Source organism: Pelmatolapia mariae, linkage group LG16_19 (genome assembly GCF_036321145.2).
Source record: "Pelmatolapia mariae isolate MD_Pm_ZW linkage group LG16_19, Pm_UMD_F_2, whole genome shotgun sequence".
NCBI classification, from domain to species: Eukaryota; Metazoa; Chordata; class Actinopteri; order Cichliformes; family Cichlidae; genus Pelmatolapia; species Pelmatolapia mariae.
The window spans coordinates 14,108,839-14,135,618 of NC_086241.1; the positions used below are offsets into that span (position 1 = coordinate 14,108,839).

The following is a 26,780-nucleotide window of genomic DNA, read 5'->3' on the forward strand; positions in this document are numbered from 1 at the left end:
AGTACTATACCTTGATCAAAATATTCTGATCAGGGTAGACCTTGATAAGAATATGCACGTTACATAAATTTGTATTTTTTGTATGTGAAAATAAAAATTGTATTATGTTGTGTGCCAAACTGCAAATGTACAGCGCAGAATTAAAGCATTATGACAGTTCAGTGATCAAGATAATCACAGATAGACCAATAATCTATCTATGAGGGGAAAACGTGGCAAATTAGAAAGAAACTTAGAAAGAAATTCACATGAAACATGAATCAGCTTGTGGTCTTCCGCTATGATGTAATTACAAAGCAGAACTTTTAAAAATGTATTCATATATTTTACCTTCAGTGCTATTCCTTATAGAAACTCTCACGTTCCTGTGCTGTCACGCACTAAATAGACGATCTTTGACCACGTGAACAGCTTTACAGGTGCACGGGTTATAGAGGCTCCGGAAGTGACGTGTGACGCTCACGAGACTAGACCGTACCATTCTGTGTGGACAGTAAATAGATGGACCCGGAGACGACAGGCGGACCTGTGTGAGGGACGGAGAAGCGCCGAACGGTAAGAAACCGGGCTGTGTGTGGGACATTTACCGAGAGGAGGTTAAAGTGTGAAGAGGGTGAAGAGAAACGCTCCGGTCTGTTGGTTTGTTGGTGGGGTGATGAGGCTATAATGTGCCGACCGGGGCAGCTGTCACTGAACTGCTGTCTAACGCGACGACTGGTCCTGAAAGTGTTTATGAATGAAATCAAAGCCACAAATCGGCTCCCGGTCCTCAGCAGCTTTACCACCTTCACCTGTGGCTCCCTTACAGACGTGGTTTTAAGCGGCGGGAGTCACACGGCAGGTATAGGTGAGGTGAGGTTAGTGCTCTTATTCGCCGTCATTATGTAACCAAGTGCACAATCTCGTTAAATAGCGAGCTACAGAGAGCCTGTGTTTGACCCAGGAGAGGGAGGAAATTACAGGCTGCTGAGGAGAGGAGGTGAAATTATAGAGGCTGGTGAAGAAATGTTTGTTATTGAGTTCTCAGACTGAAGTTTTGTTTAGTTTTTTTTTTTTTTTTTTGACTACGTGGCCAAAGAGAGAAACAGATACAGGATGGGACAGGTTGGTGCTTATTTACTTTGAATTTCATTTATTTTAAATTGTCATCTGTACACCACTAATTCCTCCCAGCCCTAAACCAGTACAGTCTAATTCAGCAGTGAAATAAAACAACTACAATTAAACAGGTAGTTACTTTAACTGCATAACATTTAAAAGCTGTCGTGCTATCCTTGACATTATTACAAATGCCTCATCTGCATCACCTGCTCACTCCAGCTCAAGCTCAATCCAGCTTGTGGTTTGTTAATGATGTGATCGGAAATATGTGTAGCTGGTTCTGTTGGTCCTTACTAGACTTAACACTTCTGAGCATAGGGAGAAGTGCAAGTCATGCTAATGAAAAAGGGGATAAATGTCTTACAGCGGTTGCTAGTAGCTGGTTAGGTAGGCCTACTTTTGTCTTAATGCCTTAATGCTTTGTGGCATAGATTCAAAAAGGTGCTGGAAACATTCCTCTCAGATGCTGGTCATATTGCTACTGCAGATTAATGGGCTTCAGAGGTGCTCTGTTGTATTGACACTGAGATATATTTGAGTACAGTGAACTGGTTTGTGACACGGTGTGTTATTTTGGTGGAAGCAGCCATCAGAAGATGAGTGCACTGTGGTCATAAAGGGACGGATATGGTCAGCCACAATACTCAGGTAGACTGTGGTGTTTAAATGAGGCTCTTCTGGTACTAAAAAGATACAAACTGTGATAAGATAAAATCCCACACACCCTTATACCACCACCGGCCTGAACCACTGATACGAGATACTTGCTCTTAGCTGACAGGAGTGGCACCCGGTGTGGTCTTCTGCTGCTGTAGCCCATCTACTTAAAGGTGTTTTGCATTCAGAGATGCTCTTCTGCATACCTTGGTTGTAACAAGTGGTTGTTTTAGTTACTGTTACCTTCCTCTCACCTCAGAGCTATCGGTTTATTCTCCTCTGATATCAGTGAGACATTTTCACCCAGAGATCTGCTGCTCACTTTGCAACCCTAGAGATTGTGTTGTGGGAAAATCCCAGGAAATCAGCAGCTTTTGAAATACAACAACAACAACACCAGCAACCTATGTTATGTTAAGAGTCACTAAAATCATCTTTCTTCCCAGTTCTGATGCTCACTTTGAACCTCAGCAGAAATCAATGAAAGGTGAATGGCTGAAGTGACTCTGAACTGCTGTATAACATGATTCTAGTTCATCAGTGATTTTTGTGTTGGTGCATGTCAGCCAGTTGGCAAGATGAAGGCTAATTAAATGCTGGATTTATTTATTTACTTTTAAAACTTTATCTAGCCCTAAACTAGAGCCTAAAGACAACCTTAGATCTCAATCAACTCACTTTAGTTTCTCCATAAAGTCGGTTTAAGTACCAAAAGTGTTAATCAAAGTGCCTCACAGGCGTGCCCCTTAGCAGCTGTGGACACTGTTTGGATGTGTATTTGTCAGTAATTAATCGCCTCCCTCGTCAGCGCCTGTGTCCGTGCCCGCGTTGCCTAAAACTGAATCGGGACCAATCTGTACCTTATAAACTGGCAGCGTGTGACTGAGTTTTAGATGGTGTGGACCTCTTACCCTGCACACTCGCTCCATGAGCAGCGCAGCAGGAGCCATCTGACACAAATCAGCCGCCATCATTCATGTGTCTTTCATGATGTCACAACAGTGTTTGGGTTCTTCATTTGTGCCAACACGCTTTGACAGTCAGTCGGCGGCACAAGGCGTCGCACATGTGAGCCATGGCTGCTGTGGGCTGTCAGCAGCAGCAGCATTGTGTTCCACCCTCATTGTGCTGAGAGTGATGTTTCCAGTAAGTGCCCACATGTGTCACTAATGCCTTTGCCTCCCTTGTTACTGCTGTCTGTCTGTGGTGCAGTTACAGGTCACACTCGACACTAATCAGCCAAATGTGGTCCCCCCCAGGTGACTCGGAGCTGGAGACTGCACCTCTCAGGTGGTGTTACAGTGTCACATCTATACATGTGGGGCCAATCTACCATTTGAAGCTATTGTGGTATATTTTTTATGACATTGAAACTGCCACTAACAAGCACCGGGTTGTTTTTAATTTCAACAAAGTGCACTCGCATAGGTGTGACGTGTAATTTCCTGAAAGACTTCCTGGAATTTTCACCTGTCTTGCAAGCTGTTGGTGGAACTGTTGTTTAAAGGGCTGTATGCAGAACAAATTAGCTGACTGATTAGTGAACTGACAGAAAATTAATATGCAGAAATTTTGTCTTCTGGCTTTATTCCCGTCTAATTTGAAAAATAGAATCATCATGCAGCTTTTTTATTGTTTGTAAAAAAACAAAAACAAAACAAAACAACCAAACAAACAAAAACAAAACACATTAGGGAGCTACGTGATGTGCTACTTTATTTTGGTGCAGTCCTACGTACAGCTAGTCCACTAACTGTTTAAAAACCCACACCTGAAAGTTGTCCCAGGACATATATATATTTTTTTGTAATTGGGATGTTTTTCCACAGCAAAAACACAGAATTCCTGATTTATTATCTCTGAGATCAGGAATGGGCAGTTAAGTTTTCCCAAGGGTCCACATGAGAAACTGGGACTGTTGTGGGTGTTAGCAGCTCATTGGTGTGGCGCTCCACATCAGTCCCAGTTTCTCATGTGGCCCCTTGGGAAAAATTAACTGCCCACCCCTGCTTTACGCGGCTCGACCTTTAAATCCTGTCTTCTTAAAGACGTCGGTCTCCACGGTTACAGTGTTGCATTACAACAGGGCGTTTGTTTCTAGAGTACCTGCGCATCTGAGCTATTGAGTCCCGAGTGGAGCGGAGCGTCAGCAGAGCATAATAAGGTCCCGATGCTGGCGCAGAGACAGGAAGCTGCATTTATGTAATTGACATGTGCAGCAGCAGCAGAAGCAGCTACGCAGCCTTGCAGCTGGTCTGAGCTCACTAATCCCAGCCCTGGAGACTCGCTTTGCTTGTTTGGGTCACATTTATATAGCAGCAGCTTCGGTGTCTTATCGGGCTTAATAAATAAGCTCATTGCTGTGTTTCGTAAGATGTAGCATTTAAAGTATTTTTTAAAATTTGTTGTCAGCAGTCTGCTGCCCCCAGTGATGAATGGTTATATACTTCTGGTGCAATTCCCAACATTGGAAAGGGTTAAACGTCTAAAGAAACTCGTCTGTCTCCATAAAAACTACATATTTAGTCAGTTTTCTGTGAAAAATTCCTTCACGCTTTAAAGAGACTTGCATTTAGTATATGGGGGTTTTAAAGGCAAAGGAAAAGGTTTATAGTGAGTTGTATGTAAGGCTGTGCACCAAGGAAGGAGAAAAGGATTTATATTGATTGGCTAGGCCGAGATATCAGCTGGAAAGGATGTGCAGCAGATCAGGGTGATTAAGGATGGAGATGGTAATGGACTAACGAGTGAGGAGAGTGTGCTGAGAAGATGGAAGGATGACTTTAAGGAGCTGATAAGTGAAGAAAATGAGAGCGAAAGAAGGGTGGGTGGAGGGACCTTGGTGAATCAGGAAGTGCAGAGGATTAGTAAGGAGGAAGTCAATGTGAAGAAGATGAAAGGTGGTTGGTCCACATTACATACCTATCACCTGAGATGTCTGGGAGACAGGGCAGTAGAACTTTTGACCATGTTGATCCTGGAGAGTGAGAGGATGCTTGAGGAATGGAGAAGTGTAATGGTAACAATTTTCAAGAACAAGGTGATGTGCAGGGCTGTAGTAATGACAGAGGGATAAAGCTGATGAGCCTCACGTGGTTACAAATTGTGTCATGGGGGGAGACACAAAGTTGCTCCATTCTGCAGAGAAAAAAAATTGCTAATCAAGAAAGGGAAATTCTTTGTAAGGGTCTGGAAAACCCTGAGTGGCTCAGGGAAGAGTAAAACCATCGCCCTGAGTGGAGAACAGTGGATAACAGCTAAGTGTAGATTAAGTAACACCTGCTTGGAAGCTTTAATTGCATTGTAACAGTATCCTGACAAGTCAGATATCTTAACTTCACCTGTCTCTCACCTGCTTTGCTCAATATGTGTCTGCTCTGCTCTGTAGTGTTCTTCATCATAATGCAGTGAAACAGAGAGCAGAGGAGAAACACTACAAATGTGCGGAAGTCGGCATAAAACAGTGGAGCTGAAATGAAGTTGGGGTGGGGAGCACAGAAAACTACACTTTTGATGCTCCTTGATTCCCACTAGAGACAAGGTCTTTGGTTTCACTTTGTAAACTCCAGAGAAGACGTCCAGACTTGTTTTTCTTTTGATGTCTTGGTTCCTTTTGATAGCAGTAGACTGTTAGAGCTCAGTACTCCACTGTGGTTCTATCGTAGGTCCTTCGTCATCATAATTTTTGTCACTATTTTTCTTATTTATGTATTTATTTTCTATTTGTATTGTTTTCTAACATTTCTTTAATTCACCTTTTCTTCCTGTCTCTTGTGCTGCTGTAACGAGTGAATTTCCCAGAGTGTGGGATTAAACACAGTTTGTCTTTTGAGGCAGCATTAGCTATATTTGTCTTCCCTTGTATAGTTAGTCAGTGTATTTGTGCACCCAAAAAAAATACTTATTTTCCCTGTGTAGCATTATGTGCTTGATATTCTGTTGCTAATAATTAACTTGTGAATGGCGCACAAAGTTAAAAAGATGACACGACCCAGTGACCTTTAGCCGTCTGCGGTGTGCTGTGCACCCTTTTATTACTGAAGCACGTACTTTGATAAATTGCAGCTGATTATTAAACACTTTTTTGCCTATTTTGGCAATTTTAGCTAAACAAAAGCAGAACTCTGATTTCACTTGGGATTGAAGTTATTCACAAATACTGGCAACCGCCATCTTGGTGTGTTTGAAACTGGACGTGATGAGCGAGAGGAGGTTATTACTGACAAACTAAGACACTCCTATGATGCCAACTTGTCAACATAGACCCTGCTTTATTATCCTTTTTGACCCTAATAAGTTACACACATCAGGACTCGCTCAACAGGAAATGTGTTTAATGAGGTCACAGACTGAGTGAGCCTTGCACTTCTGTATATTAAAAATGTAAAAAAGCATTTGGGATCTTCTTTTAAAGTCTGTAGACTATGCTTATCTTTCATCCACAGCCTATATGTGTACATTTAAGAATATTCTAGTATTGGGGCTCCTCTTAGCTCACCAGGTTAAGCAGGAGACTCATATATTGTGAGGATGATCCATCCTGGCCTCGTCCTGCGATCATCTGCTCTCTCTTCGACTGTCATCTTTTAACTGCTTCTATTATAATAAAGGTAAAAAAAATGTCCCCAACAATCAGGAAAAGAATATTCCATATTAAATTTTCTGGATTGAAAATTTTTTTAGGTTCAGGGGGTTTTGCTGTTATTCCACAGCCTATTTTGCATTCCCTCTCATGTCTGCTGGCATTATTGTATAAAGGCATGAAATGAAAAATGTCCTAATCTCTCAAATTTATTAAAAAAAAAAAACAGTTGTGGGTTTGATTAGGTAACATGACAGAAAGCCTAACAGCTGTTAAAAATAGCCCTCACATTGCAGGCAGCGCAGCCATTGAAGAGCAGTTGAGTGGAAAAAGCAAAACAGCAAATGTTGGGCTAAAAGAGGGATATGAAGATGAATGTGTTACCGCCACCCCGTCACTCTCTCTTTCCCCACTCTTTCTGTATCCACTTGCTCGGTCGCCCACCCTCAGGCCCTCTCCTCCTTTCCTTGCTTTCCTTCCTTTCTTTCTGAGTGACATTTCGGTAATAACAATGTCTGCGCTCCAGAGGCCCTACCTCCATCCCTTCCCTGGCCTGCTGTGCGCACACACAGAGCGGGCACGCCTTACATCTATATCAGACTGTTAAATGCCAATAATGGCGACTCGGCGTGGTTAAGGAAGTAATCATCTTCCATCTTCTGGGCTCGTCTGTCCCCGTTGGCACTAATGGAGTTATCGTTTGCCAAAGAGTTTATCTGACACACTCGCAGACGCCCTGCTGGTCAGCGTGTGTGAGGACTGGGATTTTGTTAAGAAGTGGGTTAAGCCCTTTATATTTGGGCAAGGGTATTACAGTTGTGTGACCGTGAGGTTGGGGTGGGGGTAGATTAACGCAGCATTGTTGAACCCTAAATGTGTCCAGACTCTGCTGCTAAAATTATGAAGATATATGAAGTCAAGAAAACAGGCACATTTGTCAGCTCTGTTTAAGTTTGAGACTTTTTTAGAGGAGAACTGTTCTACAGAGTTTGATAAAAAGGCAGTCAGCACGATGTTTAATATCTGCACAGCCATCTTCAGTATATCCGTTGGTTTGTGTTCATGCATATAGGGCTGTGTTCATGCTAAAAGTGCACTGCTTTAAATGCACATCTCTCTTGTGATATGTGTGCTAGCTGAGCTTCTATAATTACCACAGCCTGCAGCGCCTCATGGGGAGCATATTAACACACACGAGTGGAGGAGCAAGAACCAGAGCACATGCACAAGTCATACAGGCTGAGTGCGTTCGAGCACCTCCGACTGCTGATGTGTGCAACTTTAGAATAATGTATGAATAACAGCGATGCACAGCTACCCACGGATTACGTAATGCTCGCTCAATGCAACAGCAATAATTCCCCAAAATTGGTCGCAAAGTGCAAGTGTGCAGCAAACTCCACGTGAAGAACATTTCCACTAAATGATGACACATGAGGCAAATTAGATGTTGAAAAATATTTATATTGATTTTAGAAAATAATGGATGTGTATTTTTTTTTCTTTAACTTGGACAGTGATGCATTGAATTAGCTGATAATCACCAAAATAATCAGCTGCACAGGGTTTAGGTCGCCATTGATGAAGAGTTGGGCTAAAGTGGTCTGAACACTGGGATGTTCTACTAGTGGTGAATGGCAGAAAAATAATTTATTATTCATTTGATTTATTATATGGTTGATTTAAATGCTTTTAAATGGAATATTTTTAGGTTTTAGGTGGAGATGGAACAATACCTGAGCCTTACCCTCAGCCTTATTGACTGATATCGGCCTACTGCCAAACAAGTTGGCATTTACCCATAGGAGTAGTCGATGTTTTTGCTGTTTTTTGATTAGAAAACAATAAATAATTAAAAAAGGTAAATAGCCTTTGGGCCGTAATTGCCGAGGTCTGAGAACATTTTTTTCTAAAGAACAGAAAATGCGTATTTTTGAAAAAAAAAAAACCAGGGTCGTGGTGGACTAAACATTGGTGCAGTCCTACTTTTATACTGTCAGTCAATCAGATTAATTAATCTGAAACGATATAAATGATGATGTTGTGTTAAGTCTGTGACAAATCAGGGTGCTTGGAAACATTTTACAGACTGGCGGTAGGCGATAAAGTCTCAAGATTATATCACAGGATTCCAGCGAAATTTGCAAAAATTATATTTTTGACGATACAGAAGAAAAAACTGAAGGCTTTATCAGTGTTTGCAGCTCGCAGGCAGCAGCGTGTGTTAGTTCAACCAAAATGAAGAGCTTTTTCCAGTGAGCGTCTGTCACTGATCACCTAATTCAAAGTGTGAATCCGTTGCCATAAGGTGTCAGCAGCAGCGTTAGAGCTCAATATTAATAATGCAGTGTATGCACAAAAGCATCTTAGACAGTGTTTTCACATGAAATTTTAGCTAAAAGTACAGCATGGCTGCTTAACCCTTTAGTTTAACAGTAAAGTAAGTTAACCATGTAACTGTTCAACAGCCTGCACACATAATAAAATTGTACAAAAACAATTAAATGCGACTCCACACGCTGTCTCGCTTTACCGCTGATGCATTTATTAAATTGTAATGTTTAATAAATGCATCAGGTGACCATCATCTGGTTGTAATGTCACAGATTAAATGTATTAGTGGTAAACAAGTGTGCAGGAATGTGGAAACAATGTGGAATTTTCTCCCTTGCACCTTATTTCACATTCAGGTGTGAATGTAACTAATATATACAGTGGCTTGCAAAAGTATTCGGCCCCCTTGAACTTTTCCACATTTTGTCACATTACAGCCACAAACATGAATCAATTTTATTGGAATTCCACGTGAAAGACCAATACAAAGTGGTGTACACGTGAGAAGTGGAACGAAAATCAGACATGATTCCAAACATTTTTTACAAATAAATAACTGCAAAGTGGGGTGTGCGTAATTATTCAGCCCCCTGAGTCAATACTTTGTAGAACCACCTTTTTCTGCAATTACAGCTGCCAGTCTTTTAGGGTATGTCTCTACCAGCTTTGCACATCTAGAGACTGAAATCCTTGCCCATTCTTCTTTGCAAAACAGCTCCAGCTCAGTCAGATTAGATGGACAGTGTTTGTGAACAGCAGTTTTCAGATCTTGCCACAGATTCTCGATTGGATTTAGATCTGGACTTTGACTGGGCCATTCTAACACATGGATATGTTTTGTTTTAAACCATTCCATTGTTGCCCTGGCTTTATGTTTAGGGTCGTTGTCCTGCTGGAAGGTGAACCTCCGCCCCAGTCTCAAGTCTTTTGCAGACTCCAAGAGGTTTTCTTCCAAGATTGCCCTGTATTTGGCTCCATCCATCTTCCCATCAACTCTGACCAGCTTCCCTGTCCCTGCTGAAGAGAAGCACCCCCAGAGCATGATGCTGACACCACCATATTTGACAGTGGGGATGGTGTGTTCAGAGTGATGTGCAGTGTTAGTTTTCCACCACACATAGCGTTTTGCATTTTGGCCAAAAAGTTCCATTTTGGTCTCATCTGACCAGAGCACCTTCTTCCACATGTTTGCTGTGTCCCCCACATGGCTTGTGGCAAACTGCAAACGGGACTTCTTATGGTTTTCTGTTAACAATGGCTTTCTTCTTGCCACTCTTCCATAAAGGCCAACTTTGTGCAGTGCACGACTAATAGTTGTCCTATGGACAGATTCCCCCACCTGAGCTGTAGATCTCTGCAGCTCGTCCAGAGTCACCATGGGCCTCTTGGCTGCATTTCTGATCAGCGCTCTCCTTGTTCAGCCTGTGAGTTTAGGTGGACGGCCTTGTCTTGGTAGGTTTACAGTTGTGCCATACTCCTTCCATTTCTGAATGATCGCTTGAACAGTGCTTCGTGGGATGTTCAAGGCTTGGAAAATCTTTTTGTAGCCTAAGCCTGCTTTAAATTTCTCAATAACTTTATCCCTGACCTGTCTGGTGTCTAAATCCAATCAAGAATCTGTGGCAAGATCTGAAAACTGCTGTTCACAAACGCTGTCCATCTAATCTGACTGAGCTGGAGCTGTTTTGCAAAGAAGAATGGGCAAGGATTTCAGTCTCTAGATGTGCAAAGCTGGTAGAGACATACCCTAAAAGACCGGCAGCTGTAATTGCAGCAAAAGGTGGTTCTACAAAGTATTGACTCAGGGGGCTGAATAATTACGCACACCCCACTTTGCAGTTATTTATTTGTAAAAAATGTTTGGAATCATGTCTGATTTTCATTCCACTTCTCACGTGTACACCACTTTGTATTGGTCTTTCACGTGGAATTCCAATAAAACTGATTCATGTTTGTGGCTGTAATGTGACAAAATGTGGAAAAGTTCAAGGGGGCCGAATACTTTTGCAAGCCACTGTATGCAGTATATTTTGCACGGGTACTTTATGATGTGTGTACTTTGCCCTGAAGTCTCCTCTTGCCTTTGCACAGCTGTGACCTCACTTCTTTTCTCTAACCTCACACCCCACCAAGCAGCAGCATCCTCTCCCAGCTGCACAGCTGTAATCTCAGGCAGACCACCACTGTCTGCCACTGACTGTAACCCTGCACTCTTTCTTCTTTTATATTCCTTCTAGGGAAGTGGAGTCTGAATGAACGCAACATTGCTTCTTGTGTTTGTGCGTCCCACTTCTGAAATTCTCTTTAAGTGAAATAATTAGAGGCACGAAGGCTGGAAAACCTTCAAAAAGTTATGTTATCTAAGACTGGCTGCCGTGTTTGGTATTATGGCTTTGCACGCAATCCCACAAATCACGCTCGGGATTACCAGGTGCACGCTGTTGGGAGGGGAGGATGTGCTGCTACTCATCATCATGATAAAGAGGGGAGGGGGCTAGCATAGATGGATTGTCAGCAGAATCCTGCGGGTGTGTTGAACGCTCATTGTTATGTAATTTCCACTCGGCACGGATTGGTCAAGCTGTGGGCTGTTGGTGGGCTGAGGATGTTAATCTCACAAGCATTATCTGCCTCCCAGAATCAGAGGCTGTTGTGGGCAGGACTCACTCATCCTCACTCATGCCTGCTTTGTAAATTTGACCAATCAGCATGGCCGGCTTGTTTCCTGTCATCCATCTTGGCCAAACAGGTTTGACCATAATTGGGCTTCACTCAGAGCAGATCCTTTTTTTACGTCTTTTCTTTGATTCATCTGACATCCTTAGCACATTGAGCTGACCCTGGACCGCACAAATTATGGGAATCGTAACCCCCCAAAAAAAAGAATTTGGTGAAAGTGTTAACAGTGCTTTTTAATAACAAACTTTCACACTACACAATCAGGCAATTAAAGTCATTTTGTTAACAATCCATACAGTGGTAAAGCATGATTGACCAGAGAGATCAGTCGCATCGGCGTGCCTGGAACCACTTCAGCAAACTGAAGAGGTGAGCTGGGATGTGGTGTAGCTGGACTCGGGCATGCCTGTGAAAATCATTGTGTTAATTAACAAATCAAAAAGGCACATGAGAGGGTGAAACACAATTAAAGCACAAAATGCATAAAATCATTAACCTCACTGTGCCCTGTGAGAGCAGCTTTCAACAGATTCTATAAATGAGAATGTGAGTGCAGGCTCATGGTACAAAGCAACCATGGGTAGTGTGAGTACACAATATAACTGAGTTACTACAAGAACGGCTTTTTGTTTTTTTTTTAATTGGTGGAAAAGATGCTTTAAATGATTTAAAATGTTAGTTTGGGGGTTACTCTTTTTTTTTTTTCTCATTCCTTGTTTTAAAAACTCCAAATACTTAAAATTCTTCTCTCTATTTTATGACAGCTAAATCCATCCATCAGTTTTCTTAGTTAGCTTTATAAACCACACTTGTTGGGAGAAACCTGAACAGATTGTCAGCTGTTCTTTGCCTCGCACCAACAGCCAGTTAATGGACTGTGGGAGGAAACCTAAGCAGGCACAGAGAGAGTGCACAACTGACCACCAACTTACATCTGCTTTTTAATCTGAATAATCCTAAACAGTGTTTTTGCAAAAGCTTGGGTCAGTGTCGGGCGAATCGGGTCATGCAGAGCTAATTATCCACCTCAGATGCGCTCCCACTCCTGTTTGGCTTTGACGTCTGATGCTCGCTTGCTGAGATTTCACTGGCCAGTTAGCTCATACGGCTGCAGTCAGACAGTTTACGCTCGGGAAGTTTGGAGGTTAAACACGTTTGTATTCTCACATGGAGCTACAGCGGGTAATATTGAAAGGCTCAGGGTGCCGGTTCATGTGTGAAAACAGCTTTACTGTTACTCCACTGAGCTAATGAGACCTGGAGCTACCTTGTATCACATATCTTTATTGATTTTTGTTCATAATGCATCACTTTGCTGATATGCTTTGAACGCTCCTTCAGGTCTCCTGCAGAGCAGCATCCTCCCCTCCCATCTGCCCACATTACTGAACTCTGAGCATTACTGAGTTTTACTGAAAATATAATGCTTGCATACTCACCTACCCACAGGTGTAAATACTCTATATACAATTGTATATGTATAAAGTATCAGTTGGTAACCAATCTCATGTCTCTCATGCCAGATTTAAGCTAAATTGAACCCCCAGTATTTGTTTGTGTATGCAAACCCATTCATCCCTCATCAGTCCAAACGCTGATATTCATGGCTTCATGTTATCCGCTCAGTATTAATGACGGCTCTGTTTAGGGTGAAGTCTACTTTTAGAATTAGCCAAGCTGCCTCCCCTCGGCTAACTCGAGCCTGACTCAGGCCTCTTAAATAAACAGTTTGATGAACAGCTTTTTTTTGTCTTTTTCACTTCATTTGTCGTAACACAGTTTTCCATTCTCTTTGTTAATATATTGAGCATGAAGCTGAATCCTGGTCAGAGTATTCCTGTGTAGTCTTTGAGATATCAGTGTAGTAAACTGAAGTGATACTGCACTTGTAATATCTTTATTACATGCTGACTGCCATAAATCTGAACAGCTGCGCCCTGTTGCACGAAGGTAAATATGGGAATATGAGAAATAAACTTTACATTTACCGATGTTTTTCAGTGGTCCCTGTTGCTGTGCAAACCACAGACTTTGAGCCAATCACAGAAACTGGAAAGGACTGCATTATACTTTTAATGTTGCTATAATGATGTGTTTGTTGAAACTGTGTAGGAATAGTTGAGGAGTGTAACTAGGATAAGATGCTTTATATTATTAATGTGGAAATGAAATGCGCTGTACTTAATTAAAACCAATTACAGTTAATGTACCTTAGTTTAGCTGCGTTTAGCTTTTTTTCGCCACTAAAATTTTTTTTAGTTTTTTCCAGTCGATAAATTTAAATTTTAGGTTATTACCTCAAAATTACCCAATCCCTAAATTTTGAGATAATAACCTGAATTTTAGACCTATAGATGGACAGATTGTTTTCTTTCTTTTTTTCTCCATGCCCCCCTTTCGCCCGTCACTAAAACCACTGAAGCATTTACTGTTTAGTGCAGCTTTAGCCTTTTAAAAAAATTTAAAATTTTTCGACAGATCAACCTGTGGACAGATTATTAGCGAGTGTTTGTAGCCGCACTTATTGCTCATGAGATCAGAAGACTCTGGGAAATCCCCTGTAAAAAGAAGCTTTTTAAAGATTTCAGTAAATGTGTGATGTTTGTTATGATAATGATTGCATTGTATAACTGAGCAGTCTTTCTTTAGACTGTATGTTAGTGAGTTACAGTCCATAACTCTACATTAAATTTTTTAAATATGTTTATGTACAAAATCTCTCTCTCTCTCTCCCCCCCCCCAAAAAAAAAGTCAAACGTGACAAAAAGTTTAATTTAACGTTTTTTAAAGTTGGCTAAGCTTTAATTTAAACAATGACCGCAAATAGTTGTTAAAGATTTTAGATCTGAGCTGTCATTTCCTGCTGTTTTATTAGGTTATGCTAAGGAAATATTGTGGCTGAAACAAATATAAATTCCTGCTCAAGCTAAGTCTTTTTAAATATAAAGTTAAATATGTCTAGAGATGCGTACACAAGACTAAAGAAGAGGATAAATGTTTAAAGACTTCCCAAATAATAATAATAAAAAAAATGTGTTCATGAAAGGAAATGATGTAATCCTTGATAAAGGAGAAGTACATAAAGATTTTCTCTTTCATCTGCCGGGGAGCTGAACAATGCTTTTGTTCATACTCTGCTTTTATGACAGGTGGTTGTTTGCTTAAGTGTGGAGGTTTTTGTGGCGATAGTGATGGGTTGCATTATTTTCTTTCCATGCACAGTAAGTAAATATGCTGAACCTTGATGGAAGTGTTTGTCTGTAATCATAGCTGTGTGTGCGTGTCTGTGTCTGCGCTGGCAGGTTGAAAGGTAAACCGCTGTAAGCTTATGTGCGCGATGCTGCTTTTTCTCTTATTAATGTGGAGGACACAGGAGCTGTCAGTGCTGCTGTTCCCCTGCTGGTGAAATAGTAATGAGTGTGCATAACAGAGGTGAGCCAGTGTGGTTTACAGCTCCGTCGCACTCGGAGGCAAAGCCAGGACACACATGGAGCGCCGACCGGCTCCTCGTGTGTGTCGGTGATGGAGGCGGTGCAGGAGGCAGCTGCAACCGCTGGAATGAGGTTAACTGAGAAACGGAGGTCAGACTCTGTTAATTTATTTGCTTTGGACATTTTTGAAGAGGTTGTCTATGTAAGTATTCAAAACGTCTACAAACTGAGGAAGAAGGAAACTGGACAGATTGTTATCATTTACTGTTCTCGCTGTGCAATCAGCGGAGGGAACATACAAAAATCTGAGGAATGAGAAAATGAGTTGTTGTTTTTAGTTTAGAGTTTAGATGGATTTAAAACCTTTACCTAGCTTGAAAATTTGGGTTATTGTTAATTAAGGTTAGATATCCCAACATTTCAACTTGCGCACTTGTTTTGACTCCAGAACAGCAAAAAGAAAAGAAAAATAAATTAAAAATTCTGTGGTAGGAATAAGCTTCCATAGATCTGAACTTTTACATTTTGGACCTGATAAGTAGAAGAACTAAGAATCATCTTTGAATAGAAAGTAAATGTCGTTAAGAAAGTATGTCCTCATATGGGGCAGTGAGTTTATTTTACAGCTTGACATGATAGAGTCACTATTGTTTACCAAGGTATGAAACACTGTACTAAACTGAATCAAGTATGAGGCCGCAGGATGTGAGGAGGTTGTAGTAAATATTGAGTATAACTTTACAAACAAAACCCCAAATATTCTCTAGTTACGTCTTTATTGATTTTTGTTTGTTTTTGTTTTTGTCCTTCTTTATTTCTTCCATTTGATTTCCTGTACTCTGAAAGATTTCATGATCTTGTTTTAGATTTCCTCAACTAGGGGTTTCACTGATATGATAAAAGTTATCATAAAAGTCAATAAACGATAACCCACTTATGCATTTTAAACAGTTTTTGCTGTGGATTTTGGTTTTTGGTGGCGATCAATCAAGGCTAGACACCACAGATGTGATCATTTGCCCTTGAGACGAAAGTCATCACCATAACCTCACTAACTGGAATACGCTTTTTATTTGTTGGACAGAAGAGTACTTTTTAAAAAAAAATTTAACATAATTTGCAGCAAGAATAAATTTAACTGTGCAGCTACATGACAAGAGGAAAAAATGCAGTGTGTTGTAAAATGTGCTCATTGAAAAATGCAGTAAATGATTTTGAACTTTGTGCTCGGCAGCACAGTGTCCAGTCTTGGTGGTTAGCACTGTTGCCTCACAGCAAAACAGTCCTGAGTTCAATTCCACCATCAGGCCAGGGTCTTTGTGTGCAGAGTATGCATGTTCTCCAAGTGTTTGCGTGGGTTCTCCACGGGTTCTCCGGCTTCCTCCCACAGTCCAAACACATGCAGTTAGTGGGGTTAGGTTAACTGGAAACACTAAATTGCCCATAGGTATGAATGCATGAGTGAATGTGAGAAGAAAAGGGTAAAGGATAAGTGGAAGCGAATGAATGAATGGATTGATGGATTTGGAGTTTTTTTTTTTTTCTGCTCAGATTCAAACTGAAGGCATTATGTGTGTAAATAAAATCTTTAACAATTTAAGTCTGTTTTGTAAAGTTCTATACAAATAGAGCAACAACAGTCCTATCAAATTTGAGGTTACTAATCTTGTAACCGCTGTTCTCTGATGACATAAGTGATGTGCTGGTACATTTCAAACAAATGTTTGAAAGACAGCAGGTGAATCATTACACTTAGAAATGGTACAGACTGTGTTTATTTCAGGAACGATGCCCAAGACCAAACTGGTTGGGTATGAAGCGTTTGTACTATAACTACGCTAACAAGTCTGATTTCAGGCCGCACTAAGCTAAATAATGTTACACGTCAGAATAATGAAATGTTAGTGGAAGTTGAGGTCCACAGTTACGTTAGTAAATTAGCATTATAATTAATCATTATTATTTTCTCCATTTACTGCTCTCTGGTTGTCTTTCTCCTTTTTTCCCTCCTTTGTTTGCTATCAGAAGGATAACTCCTCTTTGTTTTCATTGAGTGGGTTGCATTGTTGTCATGAGGTTTGTTTAAACAAAATCATGTAAGCTGCTTGCAACAGGAGTGAATGGAGCCAGGTGGGGCCCCCTTAGGGAGGTCAGGTCTGTCCTACAGCCACTGCAGACTCTGCACATTGCCACTGCTGAGGGTTAAAGTTTGTAAGCATTCGAGATGCCCCACATTGACCTGGGTGTCTTTAAAGGTGAATTTGTGCTTCAGTTTTCCTCTTGCTTGATGATTTATCCCAAACAGTTATTAGAAAAGTAAGCTATGAGCAGATGAAGAAGGCACAGTTTCATGTTACACTTCACTGACCTACTGCAAGTTGAGCTGGTGAAGAAAGCTAAATGTGCTGTAGTCACTGAAGAATTCAGTTGTTGTTGTTGCTGTGATTATTTAATGCAAGTCAATGTAATAAAAGGTTAACAAATAGTCCAGTATCACTGAGAGTGTCCAAACCTTTGACTGGCACTGCAAACGGTCAAAACAAAGTTATGTTAGGAGTAAAATTTATGTTGAACCTTGGTAAAGTACTGCGCATTGCTTTGATCTACATGGTGCAGTCATGTACTTGTTTAATTTTTTTGAATGACTTTATCATTGTAACCTTTTTATTTGTGCTTCATGCATTGCTGAGATGAAAATTGTGAGCATTTCAGGAGAAAACCTGAACCAAAAGTTTCAGTTTGAGGAACATTAACATTAAACGTTAACATTAAAATGAATTCAAGACTTATTAGCAAAGTTAGATGGAGGAAATTAAATGAGACAATTATTTTAAATGTAAAGGCAAGGTCTGATTTTAGCCTTGACTCAGTGTTTTAAGTTTTTGTGCTGCTTTGTGGTGTCCTTAAATACACCACAAAGCAATTTGAATTTATGTCTCAATAAATCTACGGGAACATATCACTGCTCAAACAGACACAGAGGCTTTTAATGGCTGTAATCATGCTATGACTTTATAACTGTATTTATTATAAAGCTCCAAAAGTGTATGTTGTGTTTTTGTGGGGAAGGACATTTCAACTTATATTTATATATATATTTTTTTAAATAATTGATGTGCATAAAACCGTTATTTACTAGAGGATTTTATAGAAGACATGTCTTAAACTCAACTGAAGCAGTGGATTTAAGACTTACTGTTTCGGGGTCTTTCTGGCGCGTTTTTGTAATTCAGTTTCAGCTGTAGAGCAGAGTTTGTTGTCCCCGCTAAACAAACAGAGCCAAAATTTTATTCCAGCTCCCCGTTGATACTTGAAAGTCCCTTTTTCTCAATATTTAACCAGAACTCTTATTTTTTTGGGAAAACCCCTGCTGTGTTTTGTGTATCTTTACCAGCACAGCAAGAATACCTTTCACTTTCTCTCTCCCGCTGGGGGCGGGATGACTGCTTGACATATCACTTTTTAAACAGTGCATCACAAAAGTGCAGTTTTAACAAATCCAGCAGTACACACTCACCGTTCCCTAATGTCAGGCCCATAAGAGCTTACATCCACAGCCATCTGCACCGTGACTCATTTCACTGTCATTTCACGCCATTTATAGGCAGTGTTTGGACGCCCCTGCCTCTATTCGCCCCAGGATACCAGGCTGCCTCCTCTGGCAGGGACCCCTGCTGGGGTGTGGCTTTACGAAAGAGATTGGACAATGCGGCTCCAATATCCCAACCCCCACCCCCCCACCCCCTCACTCTCAATGCATCATTACATTCCTGCTGCCCCTCCCCATCATCCTCTTCCCCAGAGGTTTTGGCCTGAAACAAGAGCACTCGGGGGATCATCTGTTCCCCGAGCTTTTCCTTTCACCCGCAGGCCTCCCTCTCTATCAGTCTTTTTTGATGTACTCCCTCTGGCTGCAGTCAGTGTCAGTCTGTGCCATTTCCTCACACACAAACTCACAAACACAGTGTAGTGCAGGCAGACAGATACACCACCGCTACTTGTCTTTGCCCTAGTTGCACCTCCTTCCCTCAGCAGTCTGGGGAAAGGGGGGTGCCGTTCTCATCTGGTGACTCATCCGTTGAGTTGATTTATTAATGTCACTGTGGAAATGTTGCAGTTGGCAGCGTTTCCAATTGCGCATCATGCTTGCAGTGCATTGTCCTTATTTAAGTCTTTAAAGTGGAACATGTTTCTCGCACGAACCCCGTTTTCACTGCTCTGTGTGCGTTTGTGCTGCAGGTGAGAAGCTGAATCCAGTTCCCACTCTGCAGACCTCTGAGATGGTCAGAAACCACCTGACAGGTCAGTAAATGAACACACTCGCACACATGCAAAGTCACAAGCATGTGCTGACCAGTATAATGGCCGAAGTGATGGTGCCCACTGAGGGGAGGGTGTCAGAGACTGTGTGAGACGTTAGATGACCTTTTGGTGAGAGAAAAGAACAATTCTTCTGACGTTCTGACCTTTTTATTTTCTCTCTGACTATCGTAGTTTTTCAGCCCTGAAGCTATTAAACCTCTACTGCTGTAATATTATTCTTTTTATTAGTATTATTATTACATTTTTGAGCATTTTGGGCCTTTGTTACTTAGAGCAGTGTGGAGTGGATAGGAGAGAGAGGGTGAGTGACACGTAAGTAATTGCCTGGCCTTTGCAGTAAGGACTTCGGTATGAACCTGTGCCCTGAGTTCTTTGAGTGGACTTTTTTTTTGCCATCTTTTGTATCTGAGTATATGTAGATACTCAGTAATTGTTTTACATTTTTATTGCCTGTAGAATAACTAATTGATACATTTTCTAATACTTTCAGCTGTAGATTTATGTGTTTTATGTAAATAAGGAGAGCATGCATAAAGCCTCCTGTGCAGAAACCTGAAGTCAGTCAAACTGCACTGGAACACTTATTATGTAATATAGAGAAAGAGCAGCAGTGCACAGCATTTACACCCCGTGCTAGTCATAATGGTCATAATGATTCGATAACTGAAGTCACATGACCACAGTTTACAGGAACATTTCTGACTTCTGTGTGGTTTTATGTGTTCATAGTGCAGCCGTGTATGTGTGTAATGAACGGGATGTGACCTCATTTAACTGTAATTTTGTAGGAGAAAATCACAGAGGCGGTATTGGTACACTGTAATGGAGTCCTTATTCAGTGTCTTTACTGTTCTTTACTAGTTTTCCTGATATTTTGAAGCGCTGCTTTCCAGTGATGGCTTCTAGAAGGTGACTGAGGAAGCAGAGCAAGCCTGGCTGTCGGATCTGTGTGGAAGATATTAATCAGGGTTATTCACAAGTTATTATTTTGTGTTGAAAGCTCAAATTATACTTATGTGCTTTCAGCTAAATCTCATTCATCAACACTGCTCACCTCTTCCTTTATCTGAGGCCAAAGAGAGAAGGAAAGTCTGCTTAGAGAGTACAGATAGAAGTGTGGCCCTTCCAGCTGCTCACCTGTGGGGGTAAATAGGGTTTAAAGGCATCTTGTCTGAATGTGTGAGTGGGTTAATATTGATGTGTGTTTCATAGAGTCTTGTTTTATTGCTAGATATTCATATACAGACATTGCTTTTAATCCGCACTGCTCCTTGCTCAGCTGTGATGCTACTCTGCTGATATTTCTCAATAATCCCAGGGATCTTTTTTTACTCCATATTCTTATAAACATAGAAAGACTGGGGGAAAACTTACCATTTAAACAGTAAAAATACTTTGTAATGGAGAAATTGCAAATTTAATGAAACACACTGCTGAAGTGTGTTTAAGGTGGTCCATGATTTCTTTAAAAACACTTTTTTGTTAGAGATTATTTCATCTTGACTTCAGTTTAGTTTACACATGATTAACTCATTTATTTAGTTCTGACTTTCAGCTTATAAATGTTGTGCTGCTGTGCTAATTGTGACCTTTAGCATACCCTTCGTGCTATTTAAAAGCCTGAAAAATAAGAACATGTGTTGTTATTTGACACTGGCGCTACAGAGGGATTAATTTCCACCGGACGTGATTGCAAAGCAAGATATTTTGTCCCAATTTTCTTTTTTCTTTTTTTTTTGGGGTGGGGGGCAGTATTTCGTGACAAATGGATAGTCTTCACTGGATCCAGCCTGCAGACATTTGTGATTTTGACACAATTGGCATGAAAGAACTGATTTGGTACAAAAGGATTTTCTCCTGTGCCGAAACAGTTTGTCCTACTTACGGAGACGCCACCGCAGCCTAACCTTCTGTTCCCAGCTGGTGCTGCTTTGAAATGCACGCCCCCCTCCTCCTCCATTTCTCTTCCTCTGCTTTCCTCTTCATCTCCATTAGCACCTCCTCCTTTCTGAGTCTGTGCAACAAGCTCCGCCCTTTCTGCCCCCCTACACCCCCCCAATCTCCTCTGCTCTTTGAGCTGCGTCCTCCCTGCGTCAGACGGCTCCATTCATGAAAAGTGTGACGTGAGCAGGTCTTCATCGTCCCGGTGACTATGCCGCCCTCCCACTCACAGCCCAGGTGCTGCAGGAGTTAGAGGAATGTCTGTCATCTTCCATCCTCTGCCTTCTCCCTCACTCCTGTTCTGTTTTTTTTCCTCTCTTCTGAATCCCGACTGTCAGTTCGGTCTTCCTCTCGCCCGGCTTTTTCCCCCCGCCACACATCCCTGCCTCAGCTGAGAGAGGACCATGAATCTGAACCGTGTCTGCTGTGAGTAATCTGCTGATGCTATGTCTTTTGCCGTTCATCTGAGTGGAAGCACTGTAATGTGGAGGTACTTGTCCTTCTCATGCTTATGGGTATGATTTGTCTCTTTTGCACATCACACATCTGCAGGGAGTCTGTCTGTGTGTATAGAGCACATGTCAGTATTTGTTCAGTAGCAGTGCTGCAGGAGTGTGTTGAGCGGTCGTGCGTTGGTGCGTGCTGGAGCTATTTTAGGCTCAGCGGTGACGCCGCTGCTGGGTTTTGGTTTTTTTGGGGGTGTTTTTTTTTTTTTTTTTTTTTTTTTTGATGCAGTGCTTCTCTGTGCCCTCTGAAGGACAGGTGGGATGTAGGTAAAGGTACAGGGCAACAGACCCGCCCTCACCTGCTTTATTTTTGCCAGCAAATGCAATAAATAATAAATAAATAGATAAATAACTACCCCTCAGTCTGACTTATCTGGGCCACATGTGTTTTGTGTACAGTCACGGTCATTCCAAACCACACTGACTTTCTTTCCACTGCTTCTTATTAACTCTCGCATATTTAACGTCCCCCTGCCCGCTTCGCCATGTTCGACTGTCCTGCAGCTCTTTACATCAACCTCTGTATTTACTTGGCAGCAGGAGAGCTCTGTGTGTGCCCACCTCTGTCCTCTGCTACTAAGCATGTTTATGTAACTACACAAGATGAGTAGCCAGCAGCCAGGCTTTAGAGGAGAGGAGGTGGAGGAGGGGACGACTCCAGCGTGCGTACATCCATCCATCCGTCCTTTTGCAAGAGAGCATTAAAAAAAAAGAAAAGCTGGATATTCATGTTTATGAGGGGTTTTCTCCAGAGTGTCTGACTTTACTGGTTGGGGGAGGTTCACTGCTTAGATTTACATGCATGCTGTGTTTTTAAGAGCAAGCAGGGAAAGCATGAAGCCAGGAGATAACAGGAGCACTAATGTGTATTGATTTTCTGGGCTTTCTGCTGTGCTAGAGAGGCTGTTTTTAAGCAGAAGGAAGAACATGTAGCACAACACCCACTTGGTCCCCTTAGAGTCTCTTGCCCCACTTTTCTTTCTTTTTCTTTTTTTTTAGCTGGGGCTTTGTGTATTTTCATATTTCAGCCATTATAACGGTGTCAGTCACAGACAGGCTCCTGCAATATGCATGTTTGTCTGTTGTGTCACTGTTTGTGTGTCTGTCTCTCTCCTTGTTGTTGTCGGGCCAGGCAGGCCGTCCCTATTAAAAGAGCACAAGGGGAATTGTTGTGGCAGCAGCTGCCCTGTTGTGCAGTATTGTGTGTATGTGTGTGTGCGTGCGTGCTGCTGTCTCCTGGTCGTGCAGGGCAGACAGGCCCGGTTCACATGGAGCCGGCTCCTCTTGTGTCCTTTGTTGTCGCTCTGGGAGTCTTTCCCACTGGAGCGTGGTCGGTACAGTTTCGCGCCGCGAGCAGCCATGGAAAACAGCAAAACGGCTGTTCTTCTGTCTCGTCTTAATTTTTCCTCTGATTTCACTCATTCTGCAGTCCGCCCTCCTTTTTATCTGCTTCATTCACAGCTCCTTTGGTCCCTTTTGCCTTCTTAATCTGCTTTTTCTTTTTTTTCTTTATCTACATTTCTCTGAACCAGTCTCTCCCTCCACTGTCTCCTTGGCCTCACCATCCCTCTGTCTGTTCGAATTCATCAGATATCTGGATGTGTGTGTGTGTGTGGGAGTGTGGTTAGTATTCATAAATAGACCTCTGTAGAGCTTTTATTGCTAAGCATCACTGGGAGCAGAGAGTCTGCTTGACTAGAAAGGCTCGTATTGAAGCCTTGAGAGTTTTGCAGAGGAGCATATGCCAGATAGTTGCAGATTTTTAGGCATTGTGTCCTGGTTGCAGTGCTGTCTGCAGCCTTGCCAAGAGGCTGGAGGGAGAGTGTGTGACGTGTCGATGGCGCACAAGCTTTTCTTCAGTTATTTATTTTCTCCGATTCTGGCTTGTACCAGATGAGGCTATTTGAGGCACAAGTTGTGTGCGTGTGTGTGTGTGTTTGGAGTGCTAATGATTCACAGTCGTGCTCATTCTGTTGGTCATCTGGAGGGTTTGAATGCTGACAGCACACTCTTCGGGTTTGTTTTTACTCACTCTTCCATCCCTCCTACTCATCGCCTCTCGTTGGCACTTTCATTCATGCACCTAACCTCCCCCCTCCTCCTCCTCTGCCACCTGACTCAATCCAGTCTTCACAACAAACCCAATTACACATGATCCCACCTGGCACTTTCCCTGTGGCTTCTAGCGGCAGCTTCAACCTTGTTCCTATTCGACCAGCAACGCCAGTCAGACCCTGAGCAGGCAGGTAAACAGGCAGGGATTATTGTTCTGTGACCCGCTTTCGCCTTCGGCCAATAACAGGTATTTTAAGTCCGCCTAGGTGAGTCAGCAGAGGGAATCAGAATATGAAAAAAGGGTATTAGTGGGAAATGTCAGCCGTGTGACGGCAGATGCCTGAGCGCTGTGCCAGATTTGTTTATTTCTCCCTTCCACAGCTCTTCCCCACACCAGCAGATTATTACTTTCACCCACCTACGGCAGCCTGTCCAATCCCCTCTGGCAGGACTCATGGCCTTGGTAGCAAGTGAAAGCTGATTTACACGTCGGACCACATCCCCGACCATCAAATCAGGACCGGGCAGCTCACATTTCTGAGGAATTTATGGAAATATATGAGCAGCATGTTTACAAATTTCACACCATTGCTTAGTCACTCGATAAGCAGAGGCCGCAAAGGTCCATAGAGTGCACCGAGGAGAGAAACAAGCACAGACATCAGAGTTCAGCTGTTCAATTATGACCCAGAATAACCAAGACGAGCACATGCTCAGAGAAGACAAGCGCTGCTCTCGCCATCTGTCTCTCACTCTTGTTTGTTTCAAGACAAGAGGTCAGGAGGCATGAAAGTGCTCTGTTGGTGCAGGTATTTATCTTTCCTCCCAGAAATGAGCTCTCAGGAATGACCGGATGTGAAAGGCTGTGCCTCATTGTGCTGCAGGCATGTGTGCTTTAGTGTGCGATTTGATTTTGTTTGTAGGGCAGGTGTTAAACCTCCAGTATCTCATCAAGTGAGATGTTTACTTCTCTTCTGACATCTTATTGTTCAAAAGGAAGCTGAAGAACTGATCAGTGGAATGATCTGGTTTTCCTCGTCCTCGTGACCTCTGTGGACGAGGTGACGTGATTGGTTCAGTTTGTCTGCTTGTTAGCGGGATTGCTCAGTTTAGGCTAAAGTTGGACGTGATTGACTTTTGATGCTGATCGACGTCTGTATCCTGGAATGTTTTTAGAGGATTTGTTGCTATTTCAGTTCACATCTTTGCTAATATGTATAAAATTTAAACAAAAAAAGGCTTGAGTGACATTTTCTTGATATTCTAAAAACCAAATCCAGATCTAGATATCATTCTGTGTCCAAGACACGGTAGCACATGTTACAACAACAGCCTTCACGCTTGTAGCCTCTCCAAGTGTTGGATGAGATTGAGTGTGACTGGAAGCAGAAGGTCAGGACGGATGCTGTGTTGACATGGTAACGTGTGAATGATGTGGTGGGATAGGGGCTAAATTGGTTCTTTGTCAGGGGGTCGCAGCTGTCACCTGAAGGGAGGTTCCCTCTATGGGTCCCAGCAGGGCTTCTCTTAATGAGGAGCACAGAGACGCAGATGCCGCCCGCAATGCCGCGTTTTGCGGGTGGACTGTGTACGTGCGTTTACGCTCAAAGTATCGCTGAACTTCCTGCTGGCACAGAGTGTTGAAGCAGGATCTAAACAACCATACTGGCGTTTGCTGAGTGATACAAAAAAACCTGCATTCCCCCGTGAATTGCTGGGAGTAGTGGGATTATTGGATCTCGCCAGACACGCCCCGGGCATGTGTGCGTCTGTCTGTGTATGCGTGTTTGTGTGTGTGTGAGCATGTGTGCTCCCTGAACCTGATCCCCCTGCACCACCAGCTGTTGTGTGCACTCGGATATGAAGCGTTACAATAACCAATTGCAGTGAGCTCTTTATCCGGCAGTGCTGCTCTGCTCTTATAAGGTTGTATCTATATACTATGCATGTACATGTCATGATCTGTTAGGCTTTAGGTCACCTTTAGAGAGGCAAGAAATGAAAGGAATTATGTGGAGGATAAATGAAGGGGGAGGGCTGAATAGGGTCTGTGTTTGGACAAGCATGTCTCTAGAGCCCTGTAGAGGGATTAAAGGATCAGCCTCTGATAATTTCTCCCTCTCTTCCTCCCTTTCTTTCTTTATTTTATTCATTCTGCTAAATAAGTGGGTTGTGTACTTCTGTGAAGCAGCACCGAGTTCGTGCAAACACTCCGTCGGTTTGTCCTTTTACTCAGTCACGATCTCTTTCGGAAAGTCCTGTAAATAAATGCCTGTGGAAATGAAACCTGCAGCACAGACATTATTCATGGGATTCTACACCCATAGAGATCTTCCATTAGAGATTAATGGAAAAGAGCAAGAGGTCCATTTCCTGTTCTTGGTGCCGGATTTGTAGAATAAAGGCACTAAAGATTCTTGTTGTTAGGAAGGAGATTTAGTTAAAAAAAACAAAAAGTAAAAAGGTGTTAATTTTTCGGTCTTCCTGTGCGTGTTTCTCTGTCCAGTCAGCCATATCCACCCACAGCAAGCCCACGTCAGAAGCCCAGCTCTGAGAGCTGTTTGTGAGGTGGAATTACAGCATGAGCCTTTGCTCGTACAGCTCGTTTGTCTCTGCTTTGGAAGGGACGGATTTATTGGATACCTGAGAGAGCATTCTCTCCTTCCCCTGCACTCTCAGCAGCCTGCTTAGAGACAGGCCTGCATTATAGATGAGCTCCTGGCAGCCGCCCCACACTCACACCACTCATGTTACCCGTCCAGTAGATACACGGATACAGTACATGCTTTTGGCGAACGCTTGCAAAAAGCATTGAACAGAAGCTTGGAATAAAAGTGGGATTAAAACTAAGTTTGAAGTCGGGACTCCAGGCGGTCTGTTGCAGCTTCGTCTGCAGAGAACTTATCTGCAGCCGAGTAATCGGGGCTTGTTTGTACTTTGACCCGTGCCAAGTGGAGGAGCTCTACGACCGTGCTGCAGAGAGCAACATAAACCACGCTGGCTTCAGTTGGACTATATGACTGTCCTCCTTCCACGTAACACAGAGCCAGGGCACTGCTCTGCCTCTCTGTCTCCTCCCTCCTGGACTTTGATCTTTTGTGACTGTGCGCACTGTGCAGCTTCTCACTATGTCCTTTTCTCTCTCTCTGTCTCCCACACCCTCTGTTTTCT

General features: G+C 42.4%; 1 protein-coding gene across 6 annotated transcripts in view; it reads left to right on the forward strand.

Moving 5' to 3' along the window:
• Positions 1 to 452: 452 nt before the first annotated feature.
• The window catches only part of si:ch211-45c16.2 (mitogen-activated protein kinase kinase kinase 13), a 40,845-nt gene continuing 14,517 nt past the window's right edge, over positions 453 to 26,780 (forward strand). For 2 of the 6 annotated variants that reach the window (XM_063499183.1, XM_063499188.1), the window contains exons 1-2: positions 453 to 555; positions 19,024 to 19,086. The gene's annotated coding sequence lies outside the window, so the exon portion shown is untranslated. Of the gene's footprint in view, positions 556 to 856; positions 1,105 to 19,023; positions 19,087 to 21,205; positions 21,539 to 26,780 lie in introns of those variants that run through there. The other 4 variants (XM_063499185.1, XM_063499187.1, XM_063499186.1 and 1 more) reach the window with 4 other exon arrangements.